The sequence below is a fragment of the Peromyscus californicus genome, unplaced genomic scaffold (genome assembly GCF_007827085.1).
Source record: "Peromyscus californicus insignis strain IS unplaced genomic scaffold, ASM782708v3 Scaffold_6__1_contigs__length_162567912, whole genome shotgun sequence".
NCBI lineage: Eukaryota > Metazoa > Chordata > Mammalia > Rodentia > Cricetidae > Peromyscus > Peromyscus californicus.
The window spans coordinates 98,379,858-98,395,919 of record NW_026294584.1 but is presented as its reverse complement, the minus strand read 5'-3'; positions in this window follow the sequence as shown (position 1 = coordinate 98,395,919).

The window sequence follows — 16,062 nt, the reverse complement described above, 5'->3', positions numbered from 1 at the left end:
AGCCACCAGCCAATCAAGCCCTGCCTTTGCGTGAAGTGGGTGCCCAGTGTGTACCCCAGAATGCAGAAGCAGTGCATACCCCAAGAGCTTCTTTAGCTCTTCCTATCCACTGTTCCCAGTACTGAGGAGAAGGGATGAGGGCGTTCATCCCAGTCCTGAGCTAAAGAGTTTGCGCAGAAGGCAGGGCGAGAACAGCCTTGGACACTTAGGGTTTGGCTCTCCTGGTCTGTCTCCTGCTTACCCTCCTCCGCACCTTTGCAATGAGTGAAGCTCACAGCAGCAGACAGTCTCTTGGTGCTGCTGCTCTAAGTACCAAGTGTATTTGTCAAAGGAAGGAAAACCCATGGATGTATAGAATTGAAGTTCTCCATAGTGAGAAGCCCAGGTCAGGATTTGAGCACTTGGGCCCTCTACAGTTCTGCAGGCACACAAGATGCCACATGACCCAGGAGTTGGTGTCTTGGGAGACAGAAATCTTTACCACCCTTTATGGTTTGAGAAAGTGTTGGACTTCATACAGACAAGGCTATGAGGTTTTCAACAACACATCCAACAATTTCTTTATCCCATGTTAAGAAAACATTTGCTTTTTGTTGCTGCAATAAACCATGACCAAAAACAACCATTATCAAGGGAAGCCATGACAGGAGCTTGAAGCAGAAACAGCAGAGGGATGCTGCTGGCTGGCTGGCTGGGGGCTCATAGTCAGTTAGGTTTCTTCCACAGCCCAGACCCACAGTGAGCTGAGCCCTCCCACATCAGTCAGGAATCAAGAAAATGCTTCATTGGCATGCTCCCAGGTCAATCTGATGAAGGCAATTACTAGTTGAGATCCTTCTTTCAGAGTTTCTCTAGATATGTGTCAAGTTAACAGCTAAAGCAATGACATAAGGCATATTAATTTGTCCATTTAAATTGTGCAAGTCAGAAGGTTGTATAACCAAATTCTAGAACATTCTCATCCCCCAAGAAGAAAGCTCGCTTTCCCCCTGAGTTGTCTCCTGCCTCCAGCCCTGGGCTACCACAGATCCACATTCTTTGTGTAGAGATTGATGATGAATCTTGTCTGAATAGATTCTCCGTGTGTAGTCTTCTGTGAGTCACTTCTGTTGCTCAGCATCATGTTCAAAGGTTCATCCAGATTGTAGCATGCATCCACACTTCCTTTTTATGACTAAGCAACATTTCATTTTATGGCTGTGACACACTTTGTTTATCCATTCATGGGAATCTGCCACTTGCATTGTTGCCAGCCTCATGCCCATGGAGTGCTGCCTCATTGTGCTTGTGACAGCATGCCTTAGAGGGCTGACAATGCCAAGTATCTTCTGTGCTTCATACCATCTTAATATCTTATTTGGGAAATGTCTATTCATACCCCTTGCCCTCTTTTCAATTGAATTACTTAGCCTCTTACTGACTTATAAAAGTCCTTTTGGTATTTGGGGTATATGTTTCTTATCAGAGAAATACATGCATGACTTAAAATTATTTCTCATTCTGTTGCCTTTTTTAAAAGAGGTTTCTTTTTAATGATGTGTGACTGGAGTGGGGTAGGGGTGTACATTAGTACAGGTATCTATGGAGGCCAACAGAGGGCGTCAGATCCTCTGGAACTGGAGTTAGAGGTGGTTGTAAGCCGCCTGACCTGGTGCTGGAACCCAGACTCCAGTCCTCTGTAAGAGAAGCAAGGGAGCTAAGCTGCTAAGGCATCTTTCAGCTCCTCTACCCACCCCCTGCTTTTTGAGACAAGTTCTCATGGGGCCCAGGCTGACCTTGAACTTTTGATCCCTTTGCCTTAAGCCTCCTGAGTACTGGCATTACATTTTGGTAGTGTCTATTGAAGCAAGCAAACCTGTGTTTTGATGAAACCCACTTGTTTCTTTTTGTCGTTTATGCTTTTGTGGCTCTATCTAAAAGGCCAAGTAACGTAGGTTCACAGACATTGACTCCTGTGTCTTTATTGTCTTCCTGTTTTAGCTTCTCTCCAGACCTGTGATCCATTCTGAGTGAGTTTGCATCTAAGGATAGGGCCCATCTTTGTTTGTTGTTGTTGTTTTGTTTTGTTTTTGTACATGAGCCTGTGGTTGTCCCAACACCATCTAATGAAGTCTCCTCCTGCTCTATTGACTTGTCTTAGCACCCTTGTTGAAAAACTGCCCTTGATCTTGGTTTGGGTTGCTGCTTCAGGCTTTGGAAAGCCCACAGATGAAAACTCAACATTTCATTCATTCAACTTGAAGAACCCAACTACTGAATCCCCACTTCTATTTCCAGGAGCCACTGCAGTGCAAATGAGTTGTAGACTAGAGTGGGCACACTGGCTCCTCACCTGTCATCAGAGATCCCCGAGTGTCAGCCATCTGGAAGGTACTCAGGAGAACAGTGGAGGGACAAAGCAGACAGTGTCATCTGATGGAGGCAAACACAAAAGTGCCCATGAGGTCAGCATTTCAGAAGAGCTACAGTTGTGTTGTGAGGACCTGTGAAGGTTGGAAAGAGCCAGAGTGACCTGGACAGCCTCTCTGAGAAATGGACTGTTCTGAAGAGAGAATGGGGTGGCTGTTGGGGTGCCATGCCCCTCACTCGAAGAGGAAGCTAAGGCCAGATGCAGAAAGTAAATTTATAGTTTTAAGAACGCACTCCTGAGCTGGGCATGCTCAAACACACCTTTAATCCTAATACTTGGGAGACAGAAGCAGGTGGCTCTCTTGAGTTCAAGGCATGCCTGGGCTACCTAGTGAGAACCTGTCTCGGGAAAAAACCCAGCAACCCTCCTGGGGTGGAAGGGATAGCTCAGCACTTAAAGTACTTCCTGCTCTTCCAAAGACCTGAGCTCTACTTCCCACATCTGGCAGCTCACAGCTGCCTGTAACTCTAGCTCCAGGGGATCTGACACCCTCTATTGACCTCTGTGGTCACCAGGCATGCATGTGGTGAACAGATGTACACACAAGCAAAACACTCATACATATAAAAAAAATTTTTTTAAATAAAAAATCCAATCCTCAGCCAAGATTGGTGGTTCATACCTTTAATCCCAGCACTTGGGAGACAGAGAGGGTAGTTTGGTGTACATGGTGGGATCCAGGCTAGATAGGAATACACAGACCTCATCTCAAAAACAAACACCAATAAAACAGTCTTCTCTCTGACTTTTTCAGTCTTAAGTCTTGGTGTAATAATAATTCAACATTTCTTTCCATTTGCAAGTGTTGCCTTTTAGACTATGTAAATATCAAGCAGAGTGTGGTGGCACATATCTGTAATCCCAGCACCTGAGAGGTGGAGACTGAAAGTCAAACCTTGAGTCTAGCCTGGGCTTCATGAAACATGTTCTAAAATAAAATCATATATATTAAATTATATATATATTAAGATATATACAAATCATTAAAATCATATATATATATGAGAGCTACCAACAGTCTAACCTACGTAAAATAATTAGACATTTTTTCCAAATTGGTAACTGAGCACATCTGTGGAACTAGATGCTTTAATGAGGATCAATAATTATGAACCTTCATTACTACAGGCGGTCAGGAGCCGGTAGAGACAGGGATTGGGAAGTAGGACATGGTAGCACACACCTGTAATCCCAGCACTTGGCAGATGGAGGCAGGAGGATCAGGAGTTGAGGCCATCCTCTACTATACAGTGAACTTGAAGCCAGCCTAGAGTACAACATGTACATGAGACCTTGTCTCAATCCCAAAACAGCAATAATAATGGGGTGGGGTGGGGGCTCTGTGGAGGGTAAGTCACACTGAGACTGAGCATCTCTTAAGTGGTTTGCCTAAAATGGTCCCTGCCCAGCACTGGGGTAGCCTGGTAGCTCTTCTCACCCCAGGTTTGGACCAGCTCTCAGAGGGAAGAGAGTAGCACATAAAAATAGTGGTGCTGCTTTGCAGATTGTGATGTGAAGCACACCACTCTGGAACTGTTTCTAATGTGGATCAAGGTCGTGAAAATTCTCAGACATTGGAAGGGGAAAGGGGGGAGCTTCGGGTGAGGGAAGCTGTGCTATGAAAATGCCATGATCCCTGAGAAAACATCAGGAAATAACTTGCAGTGTCGAGTAAGGACTACCTCACCCTTCTCTGGCTCACTTTCTTCTTGGACCTTTTTTTTTTTTTTTTTTTTTTTTTTTTTTTTGGTTTTTCGAGACAGGGTTTCTCTGTGTAGCTTTGCGCCTTTCCTGGAACTCACTTGGTAGTCCAGGCTGGCCTCGAACTCACAGAGATCCGCCTGGCTCTGCCTCCCAAGTGCTGGGATTAAAGGCGTGCGCCACCACCGCCCGGCTTCTTCTTGGACCTTTATCCTCTCCACCACTTAGTGCTCCCCACTCTCTGCCTACTGGCCTGGCTCCCTTTCCTCTCCTCAGTTGAAGTATTTGTTGTATCCCTGGGTCTATCTATGTCTCACTTGTCTTTCTTCTGAGTCATCATGTATTTATTTTCTGATGTTGCCATAAACTCACATAGACATGTACACATGGGTTTTTAAAAAATACATACTTATTTTAAAGTAATGCCTCCTACAAAATTTTGATCACCCAGCTCCTCACCTATGAAGAAGCCTCTGCTGTGGTTTAGTGACTGTACTTTTGTCCTGTCAACCAAATTTGTTCTCTCCTCGTTTCTGCATGTGCCTTGGCCTCTAAAGAATTGCCCGGAGTCTTTGACTGCAAACAGAAGCCAGTTATTATGAGCTTTAAGTTTCGGGGCCCAGTGCTTGCAAGGACCCAGTATGTCTGTTGAGAGAATGCTCTCCCTGCATCTAGTGAGACTTTAGGAGAAACACTCCAACCAAGAGAGTCTGTCCCACCAAAACAGGAAGGGGATTCATTCACTGCTTCTCCAAAGGGATGGGAGATAGCCATGACAGAGCCAAAGCCTCTCCTGGGAACCAGTGAGCTGAGGGGACTCCTATGTATGTATGTTTTGAGACAGGGGCTTACTACATAGCCCAGGCAGGCCTCAAACTTGTGATTCACCTACCCTAGCCTCCAAAGGTGTCACAGAGGGTCTCACTCTGAACGCTGGTCTGGAGCCCTTGATATAGCCCAGGCTGACTTTGAACTCACAGCAATCCATTGCCTCAGATCTTCCAAGTGCTGGGACTATATATGTATGAGCCACCGTGCCCTGGCCTTGGGTGACATTTGTTGATTTGGTTGGTTTGGCTTAGAGCATCTATACAGATTATTCCTGTGTGATTGACTAGGGCTAAAATGAGTTGGGCCTGTGTGCATACCCTACAGTGCGGAAAGACAGACAGTATAGGGCATGTCCTACTCCCGGGCTCAAGGAAGAGAGTGCTGGGTGGGTGAGAGCAGACCGTGTACTCTGGTATCTGTGGTCACTCATCCCTGTGGCCTTTCTAGCTGGAAGGCTTGGAGCCTCTAACCCTCCTCTCACTCACCCCACCCTCCAGGCAGTCATCTGCCTCTTCCCATCTTCCTGATTCTCATACTGCTCTCCTGAACCTCATTCCCACCCAGACTCTTCCCCCTCCTGTGACTTTCAAATCCCAATTTCATAGGGCAACCACATACCTGACCTTGTGGGGGTGTCCAGAACACACCCCTGGGCCCAGGGTACCTGAGCAGGTTCATCAAAGCCTTCCTGTCCTGCTATGTGCCTGCTGCTTGGGTTGCAGTTGCTGATGTTACTCACTTCCCTGGCTTGCCCTTCCACCTCCAAGCCCACCGTCACAGCAGAGGGTCTTCAGATGCCTTGGCCCACTCCCACCCCAGCTGGCCCAGGTGCTCTGCTTTGTATAACTGTCAAATACATTTATCTTATGATTCCATTAAGAGCTCTTTCCTCACATCTTATTATTGGCACACAAAATATATCACAAACATTTGTATTTTATGTGTACAGATATTTTGCCTGTATGCATGTACGTGTACCAAGTGTCTTCAGTGCCCTTGGAGGCCAGAAGAGGGTCAGACCCCCCCACTCCCCCCCCCACAGGACTAGTGTTACACACAGTTATGAACTGGCATGTAGAGTGCTGGGAATGGAACCTCTGTCCTCTTGAAGAGCAGCACACGTTCTTAACCATTGAACCATCTCTCCAGCCCCCAGAAGACATTTTGTTTTTTGTTTTGAGACAGGGTCTCACTTTGTAGATCTGACTGGCCTTGAACTCAAACAACTGCCGTCTGCCAAGTTTGATCCTCTGTGGGGATTAGGCATGAGCCACCACAGGCAGCTGTTTGTAGCTCCAGTACAAGCTCCAGGGTGCTTAGCCCACCACGGAAGTGACTAATCCAGGAAGCCCTGGGCAAAGAGAAAGAAGGGAAGGAGAAAAGGAGAAGTAGGCAGAGGGGCCTCTTGTAGTAAACAATGCAATAGCCTCTGGCTAGTACCTCTTTCTGCTGTCAGCAGCATGCTAGGGGCCTGCTACCCAAGGCTGTGAGCAGACTCTAGGTTAGACCGTGTAACTGAGATCCTTAGAGCACATGGCAGAGATAGAAGATGAACAGAAGTGAACACTGGGGACTTGGGATGGAGCTCAGTTGATAGAGTGCTTGCCTAGCATGCACAAGGTCCCAGGTCCAGCCCCTGCATGGAATACTGCCCGGTGTGGTAGGGCATGTCTGTCGTCCCAGCACTCAGGAGGTGGAGGCAGGAGGATCAGTTTAAGGTCATCCTCAGCAGCATAGTGAGTTGGAGGCCAGCCTGGGCTACATGAGATCCTGTCCTCAAAGAAGAAAGAAGGGAAAGAGAAGAGAACAGAAAAAAAGAAATGAACCTGTGGTCCGACTCCCGGACACCCCCATCCCCCACTGACCCTGGGGGACCAACTTTAGAACATGAAGTACCTCATAAGGTGCAGACTGCAGAAGATGGGAACTGTGGTTGATATATTGTGCACCCCAATAAACTTATCTGGGGTCAGAGAACAGAACAGCCACTAGACAGACATAGAAGCCAGGCATGGTGACACACACCTTTAATCCCAGGACTTGAGAACTCATGTCTTGCTTGGGAAAGACACACGCCTTTAATCCCAGCAAGTGATGGCAGGAAGCAGAAAGGTATATAAGGCATGAGGACCAGGAACTAGAGGTCTTTTTAAGCTTTTAGCTTTTAGCAGCAGTTCATCTGAGATCCATTCTGGATGAGGACTCAGAGGTTTCCAGTTTGAGGAAATAGGATCCGATGAGGAATTGTCGAGGTGAGGTTAACTGTGGCTTTTTCTGCTTCTCTGATCTTTCAGAATTCACCCCAATACCTGGCTCCTGGGTTTGTTTTTATTAATAAGACCTTTTAAGATTTGTGCTACAGGGATCAGCCTGGGCCCCGACCCTGGAGAAATGCAGCATCAACCGAGCGCTACCCAGCCCTAAGTTCTTTTATATGAGAAAGACAAAAACTTGTAAGCCACTGTTGTCCCAAACTGGACTACCCTGTACAACTAAGCTGGTATATCTTGGGGGTGGTGTTCATGCAGTGTTCTCTCATGTCTGATTTGGAATCCTGTTTGCAGTGCATGTGGATGTCAGGTTGCCTACAACTGAGGAGGATCTCCAGCAAATGTTACCCCATAGTGGGGAACCTCTATACATGGTGGTAGCTGGCATGAGAAACCAGGTAAAGGGGGTATCCTTAGGAAAGTCCTTGGACCTCTCTATTTTAAGTTTCTTGCTTTATAAACTAAGACTGTCTTCAAAGTCTATGCCATCTGATGCTCCAACACTGGCTTTACGAATGCGGAAGTAGCATGGAGTAGATGGAGGACTTGGGTTTAAGCAACGTAAACCTGAGTGCAAATCCTGGCTGGTTCTTTAGTCTGAGCTGCTGTTTTCTTAAAGCTGCAAGCAAAGTAACTTCACAAGGCGGCTCCAAAGATTACAAAACCCCAGACAATAAATGGAGTTGGTAGGCGTGGGTGGACAGAGAGTTGTTGGTTTTTCACTCTTTACTCTTTGCTCTTTGGTCTTTTGGGGATTCCACCACCCAGCTCCCAAATAAATGCACACAAGCAGGCTTATTCTTACTTATAAATGCCCGGCCTTAGCTTGGCTTGTTTCTTGGCAGCTTTCCTTAACTTGTATTATCCCATCTATCTTTTACCTCTGAGCTTTTTCCTTTTCTTACTTCTGTAGTCTTACTTTCACTCTTACTCCATGGCTGGCTGTGTGGCTGGGTGGCTGACCCCTAGCATCCTCCTCCTTCCTTTCTCGTTCCTTGATCTTTCTTCTCCTCCCAGATTTCTCCTTCTATATATTCTCTCTCCCTGCCAGCCCCGCCTATCCTTTCTCCTGCCTCGCTATTGACTGTTCAGTTCTTTATTAGACCATCAGGTGTTTTAGACAGGCAAAGTAACACAGCATTACAGAGTTAAACAAATGCAACATAAACAAAAGTAACACACCTTAAAATAATACTCTACAACAGAAAGTCAGAGAGTTGAACAGTTCTTAAAGACTCCCTCTATGCAAGCCTCTAGAGTGAGGTGAGGGATGGGTGGACGGGTAATGGGAAAGCCATCTCAGGCCAAGTGAGTGAGTGGCATGGGTGAAGCAGACAAAGAAGGGACACTGTGGTCCTGATGGGGCAGAAAACTCATCCCTTAACGAGAAACACAGAAGACCCAAATAAGAGCTCCTCCTTGTGTCAGATGGCATTTGAGCTGGGTAGCAGGATTTTCACAGAAAAGTTGCAGACCAGTGTGACAGCTCATTGAGAAAAGGTGCGTGCCACCAAACCTGATGACCTGAGTTTGATTCCTAGGACCCACAAAGTGGAAGGAGAGAAGCAGTCTCTGCAAGCTGTCTTCTTCTTCTGACCTTCACTCTTGCACCCCACCCCCACATTCATGAGAGAAGGCACACACATAAGATAAACTTTTTTTTTTTTTACCAAAGAGCTTGGGGACTGAGGAGACAGCTCAGTGGTGAAGAGCACTAGCTGCTCTTGTGAAGGATCCACATTCAGTTCCCAGCATCCACATGGTGGCTCACAACCACCTGCAACTCCAGTTCTGATGGACCCAGTGCTTGCTGCTAGCCTCTGGGAGCACTGTACTGCACACACATGATGCACAGACATACGTGCAGGCCAAACACCACATACACATAAAAATAAATCTCAAAATAAATAAAAATAAAACAAGACTTGGGGTGCAGGTTTGCAATATAAAGCATGAAAAGGGCGGGGACCTAAGGAAAGGCCCAGATGTCCTGGAGTAGGAAACCATGAAGCTGGAAAACGGGACCATTCTGATATTTTCATTAGTGCTTTGCTGGAGACCATGGCTGGCCACTTGTAAACTGCTGCCCCTGGCAGTGCTGTGCAGGTTATGTCCAAGGCCAGAGCGGGCAGCTCAGTCTAGAAGGAGCCTGTGAGGTCCCTTGATCTACCTCGCAAAGGGGTGGGTATTGGACTTGCCCAGAAGGTGGAGGGCTGGGTGAGGAGGCCAGCATTCACTACAGCTTCCTTCCCGCCTAGTGGCTGGCTGGCTGCCCTGAGTGTGCCCTCAGATGACCTGTGTGTGCTGGGACTGGTTCCATAGCCAGGAGCAGTTGGGTTTAAGCTGGAGTTGTTTTTTTTGTTTTTTGTTTTTTGTTTTTTGTTTTTTGTTTTTTTTTGTCTTTTAAAACTGGGATTCTGTTGCTCCAAAAGGCTTTTTGTTCCATCTATAGACCCTTGCTTTCCCTAGTGTTCGCCAGCAGGGACTCTGCCCCTCGCTCTGTGCCTCTTCTCAGTCCAGAATATAAGACTTTAAGGTACCAGGTAAGTAGACACATAAAGAAGCAAAGACCAAGGGGTGGCTTGTAAGGAGTTTTCCCCAGTGGGGTTGGAGACATGGCTCAGCAGCTAAAAGCACTTTTTGCTCTTGCAGAGGACCTAGATTTAATTCCCAGCACACACATGGTGGCTTACAACCATGCAGAACCCCAGTTCCAAGGGATCTAGTGCACCTCTTTTGACCTCTGAGGGCACCAGGCATGTATGTGGTACACACAAACACATTTTTTTAAAAACTTTTTTTAAAAAAGGATTTTTGCTTTGTTTTTGTTTTTTGAGACAGGATTTCTCTGCATAACAGTCCTGGCTGTCCTGGAACTCACTCTGTAGACCAGGCTGGCTTCAAACTTACAGAGATCCACCTGTTTCTACCTCCTGAGTGCTGGGATTAAAGGCGTGTGCCACCATTTACCAGCTAAGGAAAAGTTTTAAACCAGGACCACCCAGGGGCTTGATGGGCAGCCTGTGTACTCCATCCTGTGAGCTGCTTAACTCCAAACACTGAGATGCATGAAGGTGTGGATTCTGCAAGAGTCTGGGCTAATGCTAGTGTCCTGTAGTCTTCCTACAAGAAGGGGTTACTTAGGCATTGTCTTTACTAAGGATTCCATGCTTGGATGTTCTGTGGGCTGTCAACATGAACATCCTAGAATGTCTGCTTTTGTCCAGTGCCAATGATTAGTGTGTGCCTTTGGAGACAATCCAGGCTTAGCCTCACTAATGAGTAAAGAATTGCTATGGTTTTCTCCTTGATCATATGTGTAGAAATAGCAAATTTCTAACTAGCATATTAACTAGGATTTATTAGTCCCAAATAGGCTGCTGTTGCCCAGAAGTCTTTTCAAGGTTCCTTTGGAGCCATTCTGTGGGTCCCTGTAGAGTTGGGCTGTGTTTACCATTCAACAAGGATATGTCAAGTGGCTGCATGCCGGGCATCGGAGTCTGATGAGTAGCAGGACACATGAATGTCACAAGTGACATCTTTACTTAAAAAATAAATGTCTTACCTATGCTTGACTATACTTTCTTCTCTCATGTCTCTCAAAATTATTTTTGACTGCTTTCTAAAATTAAGCTCTCTTTCAAAGGATAGAGAATAAAATGACTGATTGGGAATATTCAGAATAATGTAATTTAGACAGAAGCAATCTCAAAACAGGAATTCCTGATAGATCTTGAACTATGGTAAGACACTCTCCCAAGGACATGACTTAGATAAGAATATTTATTTGAGGGCTTGTTTAAAATGCAAAAGCACATTTTCATGAGAACCAGTTTTGGCTCCTGGAAGCCAGCCATTTTTCAAAGCAGGAATGACCAAATGACCTCACCCAACCCAGATCTGTTGGCTCTTGTCAACTGCCACAAGCCCTCTGGCTAGGACTGCCCCAGGCTCCCATGTGTGTGACAGTACCTGCAAGGAACTCCAAGTTAAATGAAAGTACAAGATTGACAGCGCTTAGGAAGAACCCGTGGTTGCATGAGTTCCCATGTTGCCAAGGTTATTCCATTGATTAGAGAGAATTGCTGCCATTCAGATTCCCAGACTCTGACTAGATTATTCTATATGTTTTCTGTGACATTAATACTTTCATTTATGCTCTCCTTCAATGACAGCTTTTGCAGCAGACGTTAAACCTTCCCATTTTGTAGACACACAAACTGAGGATCAGTTAGGCAGGTCATCTAAAACACATAGCCAGAGACCACAACGTATCTAGTTGAGCTGGAAAGCCCAGACCTCAAAGGCCTACATGCCCACCACAACTGGCAGCCGCTCCCAGAGGCACTGGTTTCTAGCCTGGCTGACATGAGAGACTGTCCCAGAAGCTCAGAACGGGACTGAATATAACATGAACACCATTGGGTGGAGCAGTCTAGTCCTTTCAACCAGAATCTGGGGATGGAGCCTGTGCATTGGGGTTCTGGTAAGTTCTGTGTGTGAAATCTCAGCCACTCTATTAGACCAATCAGAATTTGCTTCCTTTTTTGAGGAACTATTTAAAGGCATTGATGCTCCATCTGTGTGTGTGGGGGGGGGATGCGTTGTTCATGTGTTCACATGCATGTGTATGCACATGTGCACACATGTGTATAGAAGCCAGAGGTCATTGTCAGATGTCTTCCTCAATCACTATCCATTTATTTATTTATTTATTTATTTATTTATTTATTTATTTATTTATTTATTTATTGGGACAGGGTCTCACTATGTAACTCTGGCTGGCCTGGATAGACCAGGCTAGCTTCAACTCATAGAGATCTACCTGCCTCTGGCCCCCAACCCCCTTCCCCAAGTCTGGGATCAAAGGCATGAACCTCCACACCCGCCTTCCATCTAGTTTTTTTTTTAATTTATTTTTATTTATTTGTGTGTGTGCGTGTGTGTGTGTGTGTGTGTGTGTGTGTGTGTGTGTGTGTGTGTGTAAGATGTGGGGGGTGGGAGTACATGTGGAGGCCAGAGGAAAACTTTGAAGAGTTGGTTCTCTCCTACCACCTTTACATAGGTTCCAGGGATGGAACTCAAGTTACCAGGCCTGGGCAGCAAGCTCCTTTACACACTGAGCATCTCACTGATCCCTTGTTATGTGTAGGATTAAAAGTGACAATTTAGCCGGGCAGTGGCGGCACACGCCTTTAATCCCAGCACTCAGGAGGCAGAGGCAAGCGGATCTCTGTGAGTTTGAGGCCAGCCTGGGCTACAGAGTGAGTTCCAGGACAGCCTCCAAAGCTACACAGAGAAACCCTGTCTCGGAAAACCAAAAAAAAAAAAAAAAAAAAAAAAAGTGACAACTCACAAAAAAGTGAAAATACAAAGATTTCAAAAATATTTTTAAAAAGATTTTTTTAGTTGTGTGTGGGGGTGTGGGTGCACTTGAGTACAGGTGTCTACATAAATCATAGAAAGGCGTCAGAGCCCCTGGAGCTGGAGTTACAGGTAATTGTGAGCTGTCCCAGCCGTGCTGGGAATCGAACTCAAGTCCTCTGTAAGAGCAGTCTGCGCTCTAACTGCTGAGCCGTCTCTATCTCTACCGCCCACTAGCATTTTCTTTCCCTGGATAGACCATAAACTTGTATATACTTCTGGGAAGTGAGTTACCAATGCTTAGCAGTACTTTAAACTGTTTTATACCCTCTAAATGCCTGTACTTCCAAGAAAGTGGTACATAAAAATCTAGGTACATGATTCTTCATGGAAGATTTATTTATAACCCCAAACCCCTAGAAACCTAAATGTTCAATATGAAAGAACAATGAAAAATGTAGAAGAATTATGGAATATGAATGCACTGGACTGTGATACAGCTGTTGTATTTTATTAGTCACACCTTCATTGGTCCTTGGTGTCTCCTCTGTGCTGTTCTTTTCCTTCTTGTCTGTTAGGTACATAGTTTGTTTCCTGTTCATTTGTTTGGCAAATCTTTTATCTTTTAATTTAGGCTGTTGATGTAAAGTAGGATTTGATTGTATATTTAGAAATATTACCTACGAAGGTAAACAGCCAGCTGGTTTTATTCTGTGGCTCCCAGAGTCAATGCCTGCTTACATGGAAACAATTTGTCTGGTTAAGTAGGATTGTGTTGCTCTGGACAAAGAAACAGTTTTGTCTCCTCAGAAACCCAGCTCCAAATGATCAAAACAGCACTACTTTAACAATATATGTTCCTTAACTATCACACTCAGAGTAATGTAAAACTACATGGATAGTCCCACCCTTGTAGAGCAAAACATTTAACAAAGCAAACAATATACTAAAGACTGCCCCACCTCCACACTAACAAAGCAACTCTGTTTCTGTTCTAAATTTAAAAATAAGGTGGGGGCTGGAGAGAGAGTCAATGGGGAAAGTGTTTGCTGTGCAGGCCTGCAAGCCTGAGCTGAGACCCACAGCACCCGTGTTAAAGGCCCAGAGGGCGTGCACCTGGAATTCCAGTGCTGAGACACAGAGACAGGAGGATCGCAGGGATTCGCCTGGCCAGCTACTCTAGCCAATCAGTGAACTCCAGGTTTAGCAAGAGACTGTCCTGAGCACGGTGACTGACTAGATATAGATATACTCTCCATATAAAGAAATTACTTGTGTTTTATCTGATGTTCAAATTCAATTGAATATCTTATATTTTATTTGCTGCGTGTGACAACCCTAATCCTGAAGTTTTTGCCTGTGTTGACATGGGTGCCCACATCCAAGAAGTGCCCACAGGAAGCCAGCTTCTGGTATCCCACATAAAGCAATTAATCTGCTTGCTTCCAGAGAAGGCTCTTGGCCAAGGGCAGCCTCCTCCTTGTGCCCCAGAAGCCTTTCGGCTTCCTCTGCATTATCTGCTACAGAAGTGAGCAGCAGCTTCTCCACCAAGCAGCCACAGGCTGTTTCTAGGCTTTCTTCACCTTTTCCTCCTAGCAGCTCTAAGGTTCCTTGTGGGTCTGTGGATTTGGGCAGGACCTGCTGACGGGCTGTCATTGTGGCCCAGTGTGTGGTGGTGTTTGGGGTAGCCAATCTCTTACTTCTCCTGTGGCGTCTTCATGTCTTTGACACCCCGCTTCCTGTCTTGCAGATTTTGAGTCATTAATAATTCTATGTTTTTCCACAAAGTGACATTAAAATTCACATTGTATTGTAGTCTGGAATGGCAGTGGGTCATAGCCCAGTCTTGTCACCATTAATCCAGTCCTACAGAAGATATGCGTAGACATGACAACATGGGCTGGTGACTTCCATCCCTGCCTCAGATCATGAAAGGTACAGTGTGATAGGACACAAGGCCTCCCCCAGGGACAGTGCTAGAGTGGCACCTATGACTGGTGTGAGCACTTTTGGAACTTCATTCTCAGTTCAGCCAGGAAGGCCTGTGTTCCTCTGATGAACAACTAGCAGCATCTCCATCTCCATCACTGTGGGGTGGGCACTAACCCCCTGAAAGTCTTCATCACTGTGGAATGGGCACTAACCCCCCGGAGATCTTCTATCTAGTTCAGCTTCTGACTGGCAGTTCTGGGGCCTGCTGAGATACTGCCCTGCTAGAAGCTCTCAGTGGGACTCCTGCTTCAAATTCATGGCCTAGACTTTGAGAAGCAAGAATCTGAAACTAACTCCTGACTGGCTGCATTGCCTCCCAGACTCTGCGGAGGACTGCCCTGCAGATACCCAAAAGGTCAGAATCAAAGGCATTTCCATCCATGTCTGTAAGGTAAGAAATCGCAGAGTGAGAGGAACAGAGACAGGCTGGGGTGGGAAGAGCAAGGTCTGAGACAGGGCTTTTGCATAGGGTAGCTTATGTGGGCACTCTGCAAAGGTCTACCGTTAGTGCCATCTTGGCAGATGGGAAGCAGGATGTGACTTAACCTCACACAGTCACAAACTAATACCTTGAGGATCCAGAATGGGAACTCCAGCGTCTAGGGGAAGCGTCTGCATGTATAGGGAGAAGGGGTGATGTCATAGACAGGCATGACAACTGAATGGGAAACATGGGGTCCTCTAGGGCTCCCAGGACTGGTGTTCCTGCACTGTGAAGCCCCTGCAAATGTGGCTCAAGGGAATATCAAATATAAGAAGATTGATCGATAGGTGACGTTCAAGTCTCAAGACAGACAATCTCCTGCTTACAGAAGATGGGACGGGGACAACATGGAAACCAGATCACGGGGACAAAGAGTTCTCTGTAAAGACCTTTCACACGCAGGCAGGTTAGAGTGCTCACCTGACTTGAACCGAGTCCCACAACCCACAGTGGAGGAAAAGAATTGACTCCCCAAATTCATTCTCTGACCTCTACTCAAGTACCATGGCACACATGTGCCTGTATTTACAGACAGACAGACACACACACACACACACACACACACATACACACATACACAATAAAAATTAAAATACTTTTCACTGTACCCAATGAACTCCTAGGATCTGTAGTTAGGAATTTCACCATTTTAATGTGATCCATATTTTCTGTGCCATTCTCTCTCTCTCTCTCTCTCTCTCTCTCTCTCTCTCTCTCTCTCTCTCTCACACACACACACACACACACACACACACACTTCTTTTTATAAATTTCTTTCAAAATGCAGGAGGTGGAGGTAGGTGGATCAAAAGTTCTAAGACCTTGTTAGAGGGTTCAACGCTGACGTTTACCCGGAAGCAGCTCATGGCATCTGACCCAGACAGTTTGCTCTTCCTGCACAGGTGTGAGCTCCCTGTACATGTTACTTCCTGGGTCTGTCTGTGGGCATGTCCCCCAGGTACCTCCAATCAGACATACTGACCCAGCCTCGTTCACCACCGTTCTCCTCC